The 20399-nt window shown below is 36.8% G+C and overlaps 1 protein-coding gene across 6 annotated transcripts in view; it reads right to left on the bottom strand.

Moving 5' to 3' along the window:
• LOC129793520 (early growth response protein 4) overlaps window positions 1-19179 on the bottom strand; it is a 50454-nt gene extending 31275 nt beyond the window's left edge. Inside the window, exons 1-2 of one of the 6 annotated variants that reach the window (XM_055833623.1) lie at window positions 19097-19179; window positions 17109-17670 (exon numbers count right to left, since the gene is read on the bottom strand). The gene's annotated coding sequence lies outside the window, so the exon portion shown is untranslated. Of the gene's footprint in view, window positions 1-3730; window positions 5012-5284; window positions 5539-17108 lie in introns of those variants that run through there. The other 5 variants (XM_055833624.1, XM_055833621.1, XM_055833619.1 and 2 more) reach the window with 5 other exon arrangements.
• Window positions 19180-20399: the final 1220 nt, after the last annotated feature.

Consider the following 20399-nt stretch of genomic DNA (forward strand, 5'->3'; position numbering starts at 1 on the left):
CAGCACCAAGGGAGCCACCTGGTTTCAGGTGCAATTAAAAAATAATTTAAGCTAATAATTTTTCACAGGCAGTGTGGAATTTTGCACCCAAAACGTGGTTGTATGTCATGATTTATGGTATGTAGGTGAAACGCGAAATGCCAACAAAACACCTACATTAATTTTTCTCAAATAAAAAAAGAAAGAAAAATTGTTGATTTAGTACCTAATACATGCTACTCATAAACATCATTTTAAACTCCTTCTGCACAAAATAATTCAGTTTGAAATTGCAATTTAGCCTAATACAGAATGTGACCTAATATAGTTTGCTGCGGGAAAACGTGATGCGAGTTGTGGTATAAAATGATCTCTACGCGGTGCATGTCTCTGTGTAATGCAGGTAATTTAACACTTTACTGATTCTAATTTTTCATTTTTACTCACTTCTAACATCAATTAAAAGGTATAAAGAAAACGATTAAAAAGTTGAGGAAAAGATCGAGAAAAAAATAGAAGTTAGTCTGAGTTTAGAATCTTTTTGATTAATGCCCTTTAAACTACAATTAATTATTTTTTAAAGAAAATGAATTAGCATTAATATAAGATGTAAACGAGGTGAAGAAGGTAAGAGAATGATGGAAAAGTTAGGAAAAATATTGGAGAAAGTAGGAAAATTAAGAAAAATGAAGAATTTTGATCTGGGATTTGATCTAGATTCAGATTTGTTTGGGGTGGCCGCGACTAAGGTCGTTTCCAATCCACTGCAGCTAAAGCAAGCTTATTGTGGGTGGGATTTGATCTAAGTAACTATCTATTTGAACCTAAACAACAATTTACTTCTAAGCTCTTGTCTTTAATTACTGTTCTAATTTTTTCTAACACATATTAATTTGGTTTTCTTAAAAAAAGCAAATGATGAGAAAAAGGTCAAAGAAAATAAATAATTTGTCTTAAGATTCGATCTTACTCATATTGCTTGTAAAGTTATTCAATTTTATCTTTCAGTCAATGAAAAAAAAAAGAAAAAAAAATAATTCGTCTTTGGACTCGATCTTGCTACAATTTGCGTGTAAGCTTATGCGCTTATCGATTGAGCTATTTCCTTCTATACTAAGCTTTATTGAATGTCAGGCGGTAGATTCTATTTCTTAAAATTCTTTTAAAAATAATTTCTATTTTTTTCACTTTCAAACTCCTTTCCTTTGTCTTTTAAGTTCTTCACACTTTTTTCAATTTCTTCCCATTTCTAATCTTTCTAATTGATTTTGAATTAATTAATAATATGGCGTCTTACGGGAGATATTTGCTTAAGAAATAAACTATATAGCACCAGCTGTGCTTTGTCAATTTTTTTATGTAAATTTTCTATTTCTTATTGAACTTTCAACTCTATCAAAGAAGCCCCACCAACGCCGAAAAAAAGAGTGAGGAAAGAGAAGACATTAAAAAACAGTGGTTTATAGCCTCTTGTCGATGGATGATCATGAATTTATAATGCCACACAACTCCTTCATCTCTGCATGAGAATTAATACTGGCCAGGGACATTATTTATATAAAAATTCTACTAACTGATATGCGCGTCCGAGCGATGGGATCTTGAGAAATAACTTTTCCACTTGATCGTGCTGAAAAGTTTTATATTGAAATTTCAAGAATCCCCCCCCTTTGCTCGGCTCTCCCCCACTCCTTCCGAAAAAAAAGTGAATATTGAGGGTGTATGTGAAATGAGAGAAACCTCGAGTTTTGTTAATTATACACGACGATGGATACAAAGAGAGGAGAAAAAAAGCAAAGAAGAGGAAAATAATGATCAACAGATCACATTTCATCGAGACGACCGAGTGCGGCGAGAGAATGGAAACCACTGCGATAAGATAGCATGAGGAGACGTTCTTTAATACACAAAGTGGATACATCGTGGGAGTTGAATTTGTCCACATATACAAGACCTAACTTAACAAACAACAAAACCATCAAGAAAAAAAATAAAGCTTCAAGGTGAAAAGCAGGATTTCGCTGGAGGATTAAATAGCAAGTGTCTCTTTACATTTCTTCCCATAAAGTATGCTTTTTTTTTCCCACACCTCTGCTGACCCATAGTGATATTCATGATGTTTATCACTTAATTCTGCATCACTTTTAAGGAGCACTAACATGCTGAGAATCTCAAAATTTTAATACAATTTCCATTAGAACTTAATGTAAAATTCATCTTGGGGGATCATCATCATATTAATTTATTTATTATGCGGAAAAACGAAAGATTTCCTTAGCAATTTGTGTTAAATAAATTTCATTTTAACGGTGGTAAAAGGAAATTTATATTGCTTGTTAATTGCCGCGCGCGCTGATATGCTGAATATTGTGCTAAAAAGAAATAAATTTCTTCAGAGATCCCAGTGGGACATTTGTTTATTTCATGGGTCTTTGGTGTATTGCTTATTATTTTGGTATTTCATTTAGTACGAATAGGGAAAAATTTCAATTGACAGACGTCATAATATCTGTCAAATTTATAAGTCTGCGGTTCAAATTCTGATTTACTTTATTGAAACTGAATTTCTGTGCAATTACAATCAATATCTTTTCTAAATTTTCACGAAAAAAAAATATTTATAAAATTCTAAACCTGTTGACATTTCAGTATGATAACCCGGCTGACACTCTAATATACTTCTTTGTCTCTTCCCAAATCCCAAAAAATTTGTGACGCTTCTCACGTCAAATAGAAGACCCGGCTGACCTAATTTCATACTTATTTTAAAAACTATCAATTCCGTTGGAAGAAAAATTATTTTTCTTTGTTTTTTTTTAACAATTAATCAATGATCACAACATGATCGAATTTTCTCAATTCTTTAGAATTTTTCTTTAAAACAATTATCAAAAAAAAATTCTCAAGACGTTCTACTGGGTTCTATTCCCTCAATTAGTTAGGCCGAGAGGGTTTAAGCACGACTCTTGGTCATACCTCCCCGGAGTAGAGGGTTCGAATCCCCCTGCGGTTTTTTCGCCGTTCATGGCCCGTGCTTCCTATCCTCTCTTTCCTTTCCATTCCACAGTTCATCCTTTCCTGCTCCAACGCACATTCGAGTTACTTTGAGGCGGGCATAACTGCAGCACCATCTATCTGGCGAAAGATGCAACTATAGTGATCGAGTGCCCTGAACTGTCTCCCGGTGGCTATAAAAGATCGATTGTCAGCGGACTGCATCTAAGTTGTGAAATCCTCCTCCAGTTGCCGGACCTCTGCCGCAGACGGGATAATCTACATCCCCCCCGCAGCCAACACAGTCTACACTACAGACTCCGGTGCGGCGTATCCATTCCAGAGATGATCTACGCGCCCACTCTTACATCATACATCGCAAATTGAATTTGTAGATTAAAAATGTATAGGGAAAATGTGTAATCAAAAATGGAATGTGAATAAACCAATTATAGTACCCCCTTTAATCTCAGCCTCTAAATCAAGCACAAAAAACCTTCAATGAAACAATAAATTACGTGACTCTATATAAAACCCTTTTCCGAAGTCCTTCCTACATAAAAATAATTTGTGTGAACAAATTTATCACAGAGAGAAAGCTTTTGAGTTGTTTTGCCCGAATAGAACATTTTGCCATTGTTCTTGACAATTTTCTTCGGGAACTTTGCATTCATGGCGCGCGATCTTCCGGAGTGCCCTGACTCCGCGAGAGTCACCTTCGTGCGAGATCTGCTGCTGCACTTGTTGGCAGACTTACCAATATAACAATATTTTTTGTGGTCCACACGTGGTTGCATTTTAGCAATTCTGCTGTCGTCGCGCTGGCCTGTTCCTTTTTGCAAGACGACGTCGACAATAAAGTTGCCAAACCGGGTGACATTTTCTCCGCGCGTCTCTCTTTTGTCTCTAAATCTTTCATCTTCTTCGAAAGATTCTTCATAGTGTTGTTGGCTGCCCCATAATATTTTTGCCATCACCATGGCCGTATAAACTCCCCTTGTGGCTGATTTATTTATCGAATTGCACATTTCAATGAATAATTAATATATTGTCGATGGATTGAATTGCTAAATAGCCATTTGGACGCTTCTCGGACGGCTATTCAGTGGAAATGAGTGCGTTGTGTGGCATGTGGAAATGGGTGGGATGGCTACGGGGGGGCAGGTCACAGCAGAGCACGGAGGGAGTTGAAAATTTGTGAATGATGCCAAACAGGATCCAAATAAAGCTACTTTTGACTTATAAGAGGCTGTTAAATTTTAAAAATTGAAAATATTCGGTTTTTTTGCGAAGTATTCCGAATAAAGAATCGCTAAAACGGCCAAGAAACGGATTATTCGGGGAATATTTATAATTATTCGGAATATTTTTTGTAAAATTGAGGAATATTTGACCAGAATGGGATTTATTGTTTTGCCTGCATTGTGGTGCAATGTCCTCATGCGAATAAATAGTGTGGGATACGCCAGAGAGGAAGCGTGAAAACAGGTTGCATTTATTGTTTAATTTTTTCTCAATGGTGCGCGCGTATTTTCCTCCATATCCCGACATTCCTCTATGTGGCCACATCTTCACCTTCTCCCATCACAACGCAACATACAACATGATGTTGGTGAGGAACTTCTTAATGTTTATATTATTATTGTTGGCCATTTATTGTTATTGCTGAATGCTTGTTTTATTTGTTGCATTGTCAACGATCAAAATGGGAACATAAATTATTTATAATATCACCATTTTAACTTGCTTTTGCCGGAGCTTCGACAGGCCATATCTGCGTGCTTTTTGCGCTATCCCGGCCACCACATTTTCTGCCCTCGCACCTCCGCCCCTCGTCGGAGCCATTACGAAAAACCGCACTCACGCAACCATTTCGGGTGAAAAGGAAAAATTTGTGTCATTGTTCACCATGTGAAATATTTCACACTCACTGAGCGACTTCTTTCGAGGAAAACCGCAGTTGTAGATTTTTTTCTTCATTATTTTGAGAAATGTGTCCGTAAACCACACACGTCTGCGGGAGGAAATGATGCGATGACTATCGACAATAATGTGAAGTTTTACTTTATCAGTTTGTGTGCTTTGTCACAGAAAACTATTGATAATTTCCTACTGAATCTACGTCTCTGCAGCTTTTTTTGTGAGCAGCAATTTTCCAGTAATGTGGAACTTCAGCCAACCTCGCCGTGTGGCGTCACAAAAGCACTGACGATCATACAGTGGGTGGCACAAAGATTGAGGCAAATTCATGCGAAAGCTCAAAGCTAATCTCTATTTTATACATAGAAACTACATAGTAAAAAGCTCTTACCGAATAAATCCCAGCAAATTAATCAATTTCTTCACAGAACTTTACGTTTCAACCACAAAAGTTCAAATGCAACTGTCAAAAAAACAGATCAATTCACCTAAATTGATTCTCAAAAATCCCGGTTTATCTCCCACCCATTCTCCCACTCATTTTGCAACAATACGATGGGATTCCCCATCCCAAAGCAGAAGCCACAGTGAAATGAAAATGATTGCACTTGGGGGACTGTTGTGACCTTTCTTTACATTAAAGCCACACTGTGGAGATTATCAATCTAAAATAAAAACATTTCACAGAAAGAAAAGCAAAAAATAAGCCACAGCTGAAACGTGCTCGTTTTACTACGTGCCCCATGATTTTTTATTTTATACAAGCAATGACGATCAATAGGAATTTGTCTGTGGAAAAGTTTGAAAAGCCACAAAAAGGCGGGAAAAATTTGTATAGAGAAAAATATTAAAATATTCAGTTCCGGGTAATATACCTCATGAATTTTTTACAGGAGATATTTTACATGAGCTTTGGGCAATTTTTCTTGCCGTATTTATGATGAATTGAAGAACTTCCTAAAGGAAAAATGTTCTCAACTTAAACTTAAACTGAAGAAACTTAAAACTGATTTTAAAATACATAATTTTAGGATTTTTTAAAAAATATTCTTAAAAATATTGAATATTGTAAAATATTTTATATTGTAACGAATTTTTGCAAATTAATCATTTATTTTTTTTTCATATTTTTCCACATATTGGGCCTTATTCAGGAACCAAGAAACCCATAAAATTCGCTTGAAATCTTGAAATTTCGGTACAAAATTCAAAGATTTCAAGGGTTTCTTGGTCGCTGAATCAAGCCCATTTTCTCCTTTAATTTACTTTATGTTCTCAATCTCCTCCCACAGTCCGTATTTTTCACCCCATTCTGGCAATTGCAATCATTTCCTGGCAATGAAAAAAATTCCACAAGAAAATTCCTCATTTTTATCGAACTTTCGGCGAAAGATCAAACAAATTCCCTCAATATCAGGTGCCTCATCATCACCCCTTAGTGATCATGAGGACGTCTCGATCCTTCTGCCACCCACTGTATGGACTCTCTCTCTCTCTCTCTCTACACCTTTGCGGTGGAATGAAGCGAAAGAAAAGGAGGTACAACGGAAAAAAAGCTGCGCTCTCGGTGAAATTCTTTGGTGGAGAAAGATAAAAAGATACGTCGTGGCTTAAGCAAAACAATGGTTGTATTCCCATTTGTAATGTCCTTTTGTGTAATACCTCCATGTTTATCTTCCCTATTCATTCCCCACCAATGTCCCCGTCCGAATTGTTTTTCTAAACACCCATCCCGCGCGCCGTATCAATTGCGCTCGCGTAAATACAAAACACTCCTCACAACCAGCAAAGTTGGGACCCCGAGAGAGCGATTAAAGTAAAATGAAGGAGGCAGAAAAAAATAGCCGCGCGCAATCGTTGACTGATCGTATAATGTGTTTCATTGCACATAAAAATTTATTTACTGGACGATCGTCATTCAACTATCTCGCGCGGAAAGCTCTCACATATGTATATACGTTCACAGGATGGCTTTTTGGGCAGTGTGTGCCCGCGGTGTGTGCTCCACACAAAAGTTGGACATCAAACCAAATTTATGCTACCAAAAAGATGTGTTTTGGCTCTTCCGTCTTTCTCCCGCTTTTTGTAGTTTCCGTTAAGTGAGATTTTTCTCCTCTGCCCCCTCCCCTTCCCGCCGCCCTCCGTTACACAAAAATTCTCCGTGGACCCAACGGAAAGATAAATTATTGATTGTGATCAATTCTCTCGCTTGTGGAGTGCGAAAAAAGATTTCCCAGGGTCATTTGGACATATAGCGAGCAGATATGTCAAGGGGTTGACAACTAGTGGAATCTTAGGTCATTTTATCTAATTGAGCTTTTGCGGATTTTTCTTAGTTTTTGAAGATTTCAATTAAAAAAAAAGGTGGAGAAGCCTGGTCGTTCTAGAATTTCGAGAATTTCTTATTAATCATTTAATAAGTTAAAGAACGCAGTGGAGGCGCCTGGTTATCAATGAATGTCTTAAATTTATTACAAAATATAATAAGGAATACAGTGGACACGCCTGGTAATGATAAAATCTATCTTACCAGAAATGAATATTTTAAAAATTAATTTAATATTCACCAGGCGTCTCCATTGCCATTGTGATTTCAATATTCAGTCGATTCAGTCAAACAGAGAAGTTTTCTAAACATATATTAATGAACATATTAATTTTTAGAAATTCTGTTGAATTGCAATGTTTAGCTTAGAATTAGTAAATTAGAATAATTAACAAATACCAGGCGCCTCCATCTACTTTTTTCTTCGTTTCTTATTTTGCTTGTTTTTTTTAATAAAATAGAATCTAAATCACAGGTACTTTTTTTTATTAGAAAAGAAAGTCAAGTAATTTCAGTTTTTTCATCGAAGGAGTACTGTTCGACAGATCAGGAATTTGACGTTTCGTTGAATTATTTGTCAATTGTTAATCAGCAAAAGTCTTCGTTAAATCATTTTATTTCTTTAATTTTTTAAAGTAATTTAATTAAGTAAGTTTTGAATGGAAGTAAAAATTAAAAATATTCAATTTCTAACACATCGTTAAGATCTTAACATTTTAACGAAAGTATTATTTTTTGCAGAAAAGTCGTTAAAATCAATCATGAAAAATCACAAACAACCCTTTCGTTAACCATCTTAAGATGCACTGACAATTTTTTCTACAATTCTCTGGTTCTATCAATACTTTACGAAAAAAAACAGATCATTAAAATACTTAACGAAAACTCCCGCTCGGAATCACCAGGCGCCTCCATTGCATTTTTCCATAATTTATTCATACTAAATGAACCTTTTCATCTCAGAGTCTTGTAAATGTTTTTGACTTGAGCTTCCCTTCCATTCACCTCTCACTTATTCTTCGGAGATCTCTCATGACAGGAATCTTCCGTTCTCTTCCCCAGTTACTTTCCCACCTCTAGCTTAGTTAGGTGTGTGTATGTGAGTGGATTAATCGATATGCGAAATCGCACTGCTCAAGCATTTATTGCCACATGAGAGTAATCCGTTTCTCAAATAAAATAAAAAATTGATCCACACGAAAGATGCTTGACAATTTTCTCACGATTCTGCGTTGTCCCTCATATCGTGATTTTGGTGTGAGGGAGAGAAGCCCACTTGCGAAGGCTTTTGGAACGACGAAGGAGATATCCAATCTTGACACCTGCTTCGTCAATAAAATTAGTATCTTGTGGATTTATGCACTTGTTTCCATCATTGTTCTCCGAACCATCGCGCTCGTCATCCTGCCTGGTATGCCGTATTTTTCATCATTATTTCCATTTTAATGCGCGCAAAGATCTCAACACACACGGATGATGATCTCTCACGGGGAATTTAATGCTTCTTGGCTTTAGGTGCTTCTGACGATGCTGTTTGTGTGCTTGTAGGAAATTGGAGGTGGATTTCTTTTACTTCGTTTCTTGTCTCTTGTGTGCCTTCGTTTTTTTTCTTCTCGTCTTCTCCTCAAAACTCTTCTTATTTCTTGGTGTGTGGATACCTCCACCCCCCGCACCCATCGCACTACTCCATGAGGATTGTTAATTCTCCTTTTTTTCTGACCATCATCATCTTCTTTTCGGGTTATTGCTGTTTGGCGCTGTGTTCCCCTTTTTTATGTCTGCTGGATCGGATATTTCCATACGTAAGCCGCCGCGCTCTCTCCCTCACACCAATTACCCGAACACCGCGCAGCAAGAAATGTTTTGTATAAATGTATTGAAATGTATTTTGTAATTGGCTATTTATTATACGACGGGATTTTTTTTCATCTCTCACAGCCTCCCTCATTGAGTTGGGCTGAACGAAAGAGTGGCCAAAGACGAGGGAATTAAGTGGGAAATATGCGGGAGGAGATGAACACCAGCACAGTCCATTTGAATTGGACACTGAGAGAAATTCGTTGAAATGATTTTTATCATTTTTTTTTATTTGTTTTTTTTTTTTTAAGTTTTTATTTTAGTAAAAGAGGTTTGATTTAATGTTTTTTGTGAAGAAATTTTGAATTTTAAATTTTCACGGGAAGATATTTAGTCGAGTTATAAACTTAACGAAAGTTTGCCATATTCCATTTGTTTGGTTTTTTTCCACTTCTTTGAGACTTCATACGTAATTACCTAGAGAAAATACTGAAAATCAACTCATTGATAACAAACTTAACGAAAATTTAATGTATTGACAAGTAATTTAACGAAAAGTCAATGCAATGACAACTAATTTAACAAAATGTCACTGCAATGACAACTATCTAAACCAAACGTAAATTCACAGACAGATAACTTAACGAAAAACCAAAAATTACGAAATCAACGAACTTTTCAACTGATCTTCAATTTTATATCGCGAATTCGAAACTTTTTTAAAAACAATTTTCTCTATGTGAACACACAGATGTACGTACAGTTAAAAAAAATGAGAAAACGAATGAAAAAAAACTGAAACACCAGCAATCGAATAATCGATCCATCGACTATCGTTTCTCCGGTTGCTACTTCTTCCATCTTCCGTGCCGGGCAGTTTGATCTTTTTTTTTTCATCAACATATTCTTTTGCTTATTCCTCTCAATTTTCTTTTTCAATCTTTTTTCATATCATTGTACATTCCCGCTGATCTTTCCCACAACACTTTAACAACAATACACGAAGGAATGGGACAGATATATTGGCAAGATGACGCACAAAATGCCTTCAAATATTCCAATCGGCATGTGATAGTAAATGGTGACGACCCTGCCGTCTCCATCCCACCGCATCGTCTTCTTTTCGTTGGGATGTGGTGGCATGAAGGGAGATGATAACACTGGATGGGAGAGAGAGATGAAACACAAGAAAAACATCTACTCCCAACTAATCATTGACTCGAATTTAATTATTGATCTACAAATTGTGATCTCTCATCTCATTTCCGTCCACGAAGAGATGAAGAACACACACAAAAAAAACTCAACGAAAGACCTTAATGGACTTTTCTCATCGCAATCTTCGTCCATTCGCGGGCCTCGCGGGAGAAAGAATTGAAAGAATGGTTATAGGTCCCCCACTTTTGAATACGCATAATAAATATGTTTTGTGGCATAATTAATTGTGGCGGCAAATTGTCATGCGATTTCACGGCGGGCAATTTAGTCAAAGAAAAAGATGTGCGCCCGAAATTTTCGTTTTCTTTCCGCATGATCTTCTTTTTTTTGTTTGTACCACACAGCATCAAGCCGCGAGGAATTTTTCTCACATCGACTTGCGAGGGCGTTTCCATTGGAAATCATCTCATTGAGATTTTTACGATTGCCAAGAAATTTTGAATCTTCCCGCAAAACCATCGCCGTTATGGTTGGTGTGTGCAAAAAAAAAAAACAGCCGCTTGAGCACAAAAAATATTAATAATTGTGAATTATAGCATCTTAATCATATTCAAATGGACGCTTTGGGATTCGTTTTTTTTTCTTCATCCCAATTTAACGGACTCCAGCATGTCGTTTTTATCGCTGTTTTTTTTGCTCCCTCATGCAGCATCTTCCACACGAAGAGATCTATCCCACATTAGGTGGTAAGAGAGAGATTATATTATGGAGATTCTTGGGAGAAAATTATTCACGTGTATCGAAAAATCATCTGTGATGAGGGTGAAGAATGGGTTCATTTAACCGTTTAGGACAAAATTCCATCCGGAGTGGCGAAGAAGTATTGATCGGCCGGCAGAACAGGTGGTCAAGCCATTGTTGGGTATTATATTATGAAAGTGATTGAAGCAAGTGAAGGTAGAAGAACTCCACTAAAGTTCTCTGCTGGCAGCTAGTAATGAGCTTTATGAGAATTGAAGAATGATTTGAATGAGCGAATGAGTCGACGAGAATTATTGTCCAGCTGGGTTCAGGGATTTTCTGTGCAATAGATGAAGGATTAAATTTTTAAGACTTTTGATCGTTAAATTTCGGATTTAAGTCTCTTTCAAACCTGATAGAGAGGCTTTGATAAAGGAATTTATCCGTTCTTGTATGGAAAACCCTTGGAAAACCTTTGATTCGAAAAAAAAAACGTTTCTTTTACTTTTAGGATCATCTTAAGAGAATTCAGCAGAAATTTGTTAAAAAATACACAAAATGACGTCACTGTCATGTTTTTCAATGCTTTATAAACAAGAATTTCTTTTTCTTTTTGGGGGAATATTGAAAAGAAGTCCAAAAGAAAAAATTCTGATCCTTCAAGATTACTTCGTGAGATGGAATGTTTAAAAGATTTGCCGTTAAAGCCGTTAAGAGAGCAAAGACAAACACAAGAGAAGAAAAAAAAACAATGCAAAAAAATAGCTGGTATTGCTGATTGCTGAGCAATTAAGAACAAGTTAGAAGAAATAGAGGGAGACATATAGAAAAATTTTCGAAATTTTTAACCTGCCACTGCGCTGAAACACGAAAGGTACGCTTGGGGGCAATTTGGCGTGCGGAAAGTCCAGCGGTGAGAGCGAACTAAATCGTGCTGGGTAATTTTATATTGGTGTTGTAAAGTGCACCGATGTGGACCTCTTTTTTTACATATACTTCATTCTTTCTTCATTTAGAAGGAGACCAAGTGGTTTCTCGATGGAATGCAGCACCCACACCGGATGCGTGACATGCCAAGACCCGGAGAACCTCAGCGGGTTTTCTTGTGTGTGCGCAGGGAGTTTATTTTGAAAAAAAAAAAGAAGCAAAAGAAAAAGAATTCTTGATCCCACCTCTCACACTGCAAGAGGTACCCACAGACAACTTTGTAATCAAACATGTAAGAGATTCTGATGGTGTCTCTCACGAGAAGGTGGTTAGTTTCATTTGCCTTTTCGAGAAAAAGAGGCACATTTTCAAATTTAACACCTGAGCAACGGCATTAGCGCGTGTGGTGTGCAAATTCAACGTGTAGGAGAAGGTGTTCTTTTTTTCCGGAGGAGAATATTCCTCTCTTTACGTACGGAGCACCCGAGTGTGAGGCCGTTAATCATAAGGCACGCAATAAGATGGGAACCCTTTAACCCTTTCTCTCGCCTTTCGCGAGCAGCCTCACCGCGCGAGGAAAGGTGATATGCGCGCGGGCCCCAAAGAACTCTCTCAAAGATATGGGAAAAATTTGTTATACCAGCCACAAGAGAACGTCCGTAAGTCCTATAATTTCATACTCATATACACATTTTATATAATCGCAACATATATTTTTTTTCAACACAAATAAATCAGGCACGCAATCTCACAATAAAAGTCAATTTGAGCCCCATACAGCTCTCTCTGTCTCACCTTATGCTCAGGTGTTTATTGAATATTGAGTGTTAAAATTTTAATGTGTAAAATGTTGTGTGGTGTTTAATAAACAAGCATCACTTTTATCCGCATCTTGCACATACACACAACATACAAGCATACCTACATAATATAGATAGCACATGCATATAGTATTCCCTCCCCGGAACATAATACTTTTGACACTTTTGCGGTCAATTCGCGAAAGTTCCCTCGCACGCACTCACGAGCGATTGTTACACCCATAAATCGTGAATTAATTGCACTCCTGTACAATTTGAGTGCCAATTAACAATTCCTGGGGAAGAGAACATAAAACCCCCGTGTGCAGTGGGGCAGTTGCCGTTGGATACCTCAAATTGGTGGCTTCTGTTGCATATTTTATCCACACAGGCAGGCTTAAGGATGACGGGGGGAGGGCTTTTTAATGCACGTTTGTGCAAAAGTTATTGGCTATCATTGAATGAATATTAAAACTCCTTTTAGCCACATTGCCAAGGAGCTACCTAATAAATGTGGTAAAAGAAGCTATAGAAATGGTGGCAGTAGTATGTTCAATAGTACATCTATCTCTTCTCTGTCATCTTAAACATCTCACATATTATAAATATATCTCAAGAAGATTTTACAAGATTTTCAAGATGGATTAAGAACTTTTTTTTAAATTTAGTTCTTTGGAAGTTACACTGAAGAGCTTTTGCTGAATATAGGCGCAGAATTTATTTTTTGAGAATAGAAAATTGCGAAGAATGTTCCTGATTTACTTCTTAATAAACTACAGTAGTGTCAAGCAGAACAGCTTGGGGAAATTCTTCATTCGAGAAAACTATGTGGAAACGCGAAATCTTTTAGTTAGAAAATAAATAGAAAATCGCTAAATATTTCTCAATTTTCACTGAGATTTGCTAGGAAAAAGCATTAACCCTCCGTATACTGTGATAAGAAAACACAATAATGACTTTGGAAGAAATTGGAAAGCCTTGTATGCAATTTCTTAATCCTTTCCGAATCTTTAAAAGATTTATTTTGATTACAAATTATTGATTTTCTTGTTCAGGAACGGGAAACTCCGTAAACTCCTTTGGAGACACAAAAATTGGAAGAACCCTTAATTTTCAACTTGAAGAGGAATTTCTGTCGTCACGATTTCGCCCACGTAATAAAAACAATATACATAAATTGAAAACTTCACAAATAAAGCCATACTGCGAGTCCCCACTGTACCCTTCAAATAATATTTCCCATAAAATTTCGTGAATTAATATGGAAAAAATCTATCCTACTTCCCCTCGTACATTCCATAAAAATCACTTATACGTGAGGTCGGTGATGTTGTAAAAATTCCTCCCTATTTTTCGCACTTTAGCACCTCATCACAGAGTATATAGGTAGCCATACTATCCCCACGCGCTACCTTTTGTAACTCCACACAATTTTCCACGCTGTTTCCTCTGATAATTTCATCGCATTTATACAATCCAACACCCTTCGTTATTTTCGGACTTAATCTAATTTGTTGACTAATTGCTAAACAATTCAGTGTTGAGCACCATAAATGTTCTCCATAAAATGCGCATATTTTTTCCAGTTCACCACCCACCGTGTGTGGGGGGAGGGCAAAAGTGCACGGCCCGAAAAAAAGAGTTGTCGCAGTGCAGGAATGGCATTACCGAACCACAATGCGATGTTAAATAATGAGTATTGATTTAAAATGTGATTTTCATCAACATAAGCCATTTTTTTCTGGCTGGATGGCCTTTGTGTGGCCATTTAGCACCGCGAGTATTAAATTTTGATTTTTTTTGTGTGAACATCACATCTGTATATGGCTGTGAAATATTTTTAAGGCCACAATTGGGCATGGAATTCCACCAAATGGGACACACACAAGAGATGCTGCGAAGGAGAAGACGAAAGAAGTAAACATGCGGGTGGTTTTTGATGTATAAATTGACGATTCTCTTGGCTGCGTGAGACGGCACAGTCAGCGAAATATTTATTTCAATTTTTTTTTCTTCCACTGTTGTATGAAAGACTTCAACGAATGAATATAGTTTTGGTGAGAGATGAGAGGAAGATGCTAAAAAGACCAGCCACCCGCCGGCTCACACACAAGCTCCCCCTATTCGTTGGTGGATCATATAAAATTGTGTATATAAATATAAATATAAAATTAATCGGAATTAATTTTTATGTGAAGATAGGTAAATAAAAAAATACTGCGAAGAATAAGAAATCATGCTGACTAATCAGCATTCAAAGATCTTCTTTTTTTTCCCCACAATTCTTTCGCGCAGGCTTGATTGAAAATTATTGACTGACTTTTCCGTGATGTCACTCATTAAATAGAGTGACAAATGGTGGAAAAATCGTGGGATCTTCTGAGCTTTGATGGTTCCACCGTAGAAAGGAGTCCTCTTGGCCCACCTCCCGCGTGCGCGCGCGTGAGATTCACATGGCAGCAATAAAAGCAAATTGTGCCCAAAGTCAATATTATTCCACGGTGTCTCTCTCTTCATCTATATTTGAAATGAATTTTTGAATATATTGAACTTCTTTTATTATCGCGCGATTTTTTTTCTCTTTGGCTTTCAGTGCCCATTTGCTGCGTCAACAGGGCGTCAAAAATCACACGAAAAATGGTGAAATCGCCCCCGCGTCTTACCCAAATACACCGTCATCGAAAATCAATCAAGCACATTGACAAAAAAAAAAGTATGTCTTTCTGACCCACAATTTAGCACACAGCACGTTGCACATAAGCAATGAACTAATTTCCCACCTTTGCAATTTTTTCGTGAGAAAAGCACAGAAAATTCATTAATTTTTTTTCCTTCAACTTCTTAAATTGCGTCGGTGGATTGATTGAAATTTCGGGGGCTCACGCGGTGACTTTCCTCCCACACATGGACAGTGAGGAAGAGATGCAGAAGAGATATCAAAGAGACTTCTCACAAAAATAATATTATATGGCTTAATTCGAGAGAGACAAAAAAAACAACGCATATTATGTATGCAGTTTCGATTTTGAGATTTATTCAGGCGGAAGAGAATTTTTGGGTGGCAAAGCGAATCAAGGTGGTGCAGAGGTGTCGATAAACGGTACAGTCATTTTTCAAAATTTTGAAATACTGTCAAATATGTCACGCACTTAACGCATTGATTTGTTTTTTTTTACTCTCATGCAAATTAATTCTTTAAAGTTTGATTTCTTTGGATGAACAATTTTGATTAGTTTCTAGGATTGTGGGGGAGGATGGATGGAGAGAATTAAATAATGCATTAAACTATTTAATTGAAATGGTCTTAAATTGTAATTCAAGATTCATTCGGAAGAAATTCCCAATTTTTAAAGAAATTTAATATAAAATTTTCAGAATAATAAAACAAAATCCTATTCAGCTTAAAGATCAAATATCTAAAAAATAAGTCTGATTTTCTAGAAAATGGATTTCCAAAAGCTAAAAAAAAAATAAAACTTTTAATTTAAAATATAAAATTTTTATATTCATAAGAACCGAATTTGGGTTAAAAGAATATTTTTTTGAACTTTGTGCACGAAATTTAATTTTTTTATTAAGAATTAATCTTTTTAGATAATTTTTCAATCAGAAATTGCATCTTAGATATATCAAGGTTAACAGAGAAAAGTCTTTTACGTTTATCATTATTTAAAGTTTCATCATGTAAATTAAACTTATTGAAAATTTCAACAATTATTTATATGCAAATGTGGGTTAAGAACTCAAAGGAAACAAAGAAGATTTCCCAAGAATTCGGGTTAAGAAAAACTTTACATATTAAGAAAGAAAAATGCTCCTAAGTAATTACTTTTGAAGGTTTTTGTAGGAAAAACCTTTGAAATCATTAAAATGTTCTTAAATAAATCATATTTAAATTATTTTTGAGGTTTTCCCAGGAGATGTGTTTTTAATGAGAATCCTTTGTCCAAATTATACCTCTGCAGGCCCTTCAGCCTAAGTAGGTAGCTCTGTGTGATAGCTCTTAAGGTAAAATGCCGCCAATCAAGCACGCACAATATCTTCAATCTGAAACATCTTCTATTGCTTCCGTTCTTGTTTTAAGTTGGATGCTATGTGCTTATTCACAAAATATTAGGTCGTTTTGATTGTATCAGCACCGACGTTGTTTGAAATTTACTTTTACACGACAAGCGCCTCTTTGGTAGGTATGTGCAGGTAGTAAATGGGTTGGGCGGCAGTTGTGGGAGAAATTGGCAGGTAGCTCTTCACAAATAAATTGCCAAGAAATGGAAAAAGAATTCCAAAAAGGCGACAATTTGAGTGAAATGAGCTTTTGAGGAAAAAATTTCATGCTGGGTTTTGGCTCTAATTAGGTCCACCCTCATTATTGTGGGATACATTGTTACATTGTTGAGTGGCTGAGGTCACAGCGGGGGGTGTATGAAAGTCATTTTTGCATGCTGAAAATATTGTTGGAAACTTACCACTGCAATATGGGAATGTTGGCGGCTCCTGCAGAAATTTATCCGTTCCGCACTGTTTGGGTATCTGCATAAAACTTTCTTGTAGACTTTTTCCTTTCTTTCGGGGGATGATGGACCACGTGGGTTACACACACACAGTTTGTCTCCAAAACACTTCTTCTTGGCGGATGAGGAGGAAAAGTGGGAAATGCACTCAAAAAAAAAATTATCGCTGGCACTGCGTCGTCTCCACTTGAGCTGTCTCCGAAAATTTTTCTTCTCCCGTGAAAAAAAAATGTATTTCAAAACGCGACTCTTTTCGTGCTTATAGCCTATCAAATATATGTATGTTTTATATATATCTTACTAAAACAATTATCAAGTTTTGAATTATATTAACGTTATTTAGCACATTTTGGGAATTTCACTCGCACTTGCGGAGACTTAATAGGGATTTGTTTTTTCTTTACGTTGTGTGTGTTTTTTTTCTCAATATCACCAATTTCTTAAGACACTTTGTTGCTGGCTTCTCAATTTATATTTTTTTCTTTTAATTTCTTTTATTAGTTTCTTCCTAAAATAACTATATGCACATAGTGCGCGATTTTAATGAGGAAATTTGTTCAACGAATCCGTTAATTTCTTCTTGAAGTATAGGTATTGCTTGCAGTTTGGGCATTGCCACGTTTAAAAAATTGTTGGAATATCATTAAAAATTGATTTTTTGGCGCTTTTTCATTCGCAATTTTAATCTCGTTTCCAAGTTTGCATGGAAGAATATCGTGTGGTTAATTGTATTAAAAAAAAGAAGAGTTTTAATGCAGTAAAAATCCGCGTTCTTCCTTGGAAAAACTCCGTGTGCCTATTTAAGCATTAAATTGAGGTACTTTTAAACTTTTTTCCTTTATAATTTATTTGTTTGCTATATTGGTATATAATATCTTATATATTGTACAATGAAAGTTCATCGAGAATTCTCAAGCACTGCACTTTGTTTTTTTTTTAATACATAAATGTAAAATTGTATTTTTGTTGTTTATTTTAGTATATTGGCGTTCATTAGAGAAGTTTTATATAAATAGGAAGGAAGATAGTTTGATATTGATGATTGTTTGCTTAGAGATGAATTTTTGTTTTTAGCTTTATTGGTCAGCAATAGAGATTTTTTGTCTTTTGTATTATTTTTTTATTATTTATTATTGTTTTGTTTAATAGTAAAAAAAAAAAGATTCGTCTCGCACAAGTCTTTCGATGCTTCACGAAAATTTCATTCAGATCCGGAGATATTGTTGAATTTATTTATTTTTTTGAATTAATTCAAAAATCACATGAGTTTTATTTAAGATTGATTTTCTTTTATTATTTATTTGTTTTAAAGAGAGAGAATTGGGGGTGCTCTCCACACGATTTTTTTTATCACAAACAGTCAATCATAATTCTTTTTATTGCTGATTTGTCACAATCTCCAACATTGACGAAGAAGCTCGTATAAGATTCTTCTTGCTTATTGGACTTTAATGCAATTCAGATTGATTTAATGTTTATTGGAGTTATTGATGATTCAAGATGCGAAGAAAAAAAATTATTTCAAACCGTCGTCTTCACAATCAGATGATTTATTTGTCCACTGTTGCGGTTTTAGTTGTTGTTTCGCATTTTTGCTTCGTTTTGGAATTTTTCCTTCAATTTATTTTTCACTTCTTCACACGCAAAAGTTCAACAGTTTTTTTTCTTTGATTTTTACCACAAAATTAAGAGATTTATTGTTGTTGCAGAAAACGCAAGGAAAATTCACAGAAACCGGAAACAAAAATTAGCTTCCGAAACACAAAAAACACGCGCGAAATTCAATTTGTTTCGCGAATTTGCGAATGTTTTAAATGAAAAATTCCCGTGAGGCGTCTGGGAAGTGGTTGAGTTGTCCAGTGAGGGGGACAAATTGTTCCTTAAGGGGTGTTGTTAAAGAAGTTTTGCAATTGTTTGGCAAATAACAAGAAATTGACCCGCACCGCATCGATACGAAGGCGACAATAGAGACGAGTTTCGGGTGAGAAAGAAACTAAAGGTTCTAGTCGGCGTCCAAACCGACACTGACTTAGTGTGTTGTGTGTTGGAACGTTCGCAAGCACGGGGGCACCTTCTCATTCTTTCACATTCTCCCGCGACACAACAGCACGAGGAGTTTTATCAGTACCTCTCACTCTCCCTCGCATTCTTCTTCTCTTTCCTACACGTCATGTATGTGTGCGTGAGAGAGCGCACCACTACGTTAGCGCGCCAATTGGTGCTCACAGTGTGCTCACACACGTGTATAGCCACGCTCTCTTTGAAGCATTGCAAAGGGGGTGGATATGTGTGTGTGAGCACCGAGAGAGAGAGAGAGAAGTGCGTGTAGTTCGCGAATTTCAAGAGATCCACCCCTATTTGTCTCTCTCACACCGGCAGTCATCACCATCATGCTCCATGTGCCAAATATTGCATGCCATCTCCCTCACACCCGGGAAGGAGACAGACAGCACACTATTCCCCTTCCCCCTACCCTCCCAACTACCTCCCCCACTACTCGGTTAATTACGTAATGCGCAGGCTAGAGCCACTTGGATGAAGAGCGCCAAACTTCACGTAAGCGAGGGTGGGAGTGAGAAGACAAGCGCTAAACCCTACCATCCCCCTCTCACACCCACCCACCACCATGCGCGGAAGGGAGGGGAACCACACGGTGAGCCTATAAAATTCTCAAGAACTCTCCCTTCTCACCTACACCCACCCCTACCCCCCCCCCCCGCGTCTCTCCCCCCTTCTTCCCTAATTTAACACTCTTGGACAGAAAACCCCCAATCCTCCCAGGGTGGGGGTGGTAGGGGAGGAAGAGGCACAAGAACAAATTCCCAACTAAACGAAAGAGCTGATTGCGGGTGTCTCAACGAAAAGCCAAAAATTCCTTCGACGGTGGCAACAATTAACTTCTCATGCGCTGATTAATTAACACAAACGAATTTTTATGTTAATTGCCATCGGGCACAACAAAATCGCCCATCTTCGGTCGCCGCGACGAACCATTTCACAAACCAATTTATTTCCGCGCGCATTAAAACTAATTGATTTTTTTGGGGGGCTCTTCGCAAAAATGTCCACATAGTCAGCAATTAAAATGGTGGACGTGAGAAAAAGAGTCACAAATTTCTTCTGAGGCTATAAGATGAATGTTGTGTTAATGAAATTGAGGAAGAGATACAGCGAGCAATCATGGGAGATGACGTGTAGCAAATATTTTTACGGATTTCTGGGGGTTTTAATTGGGTTTAAAGCGGT

This window comes from Lutzomyia longipalpis, chromosome 3 (genome assembly GCF_024334085.1).
Source record: "Lutzomyia longipalpis isolate SR_M1_2022 chromosome 3, ASM2433408v1".
Taxonomy (NCBI): domain Eukaryota; kingdom Metazoa; phylum Arthropoda; class Insecta; order Diptera; family Psychodidae; genus Lutzomyia; species Lutzomyia longipalpis.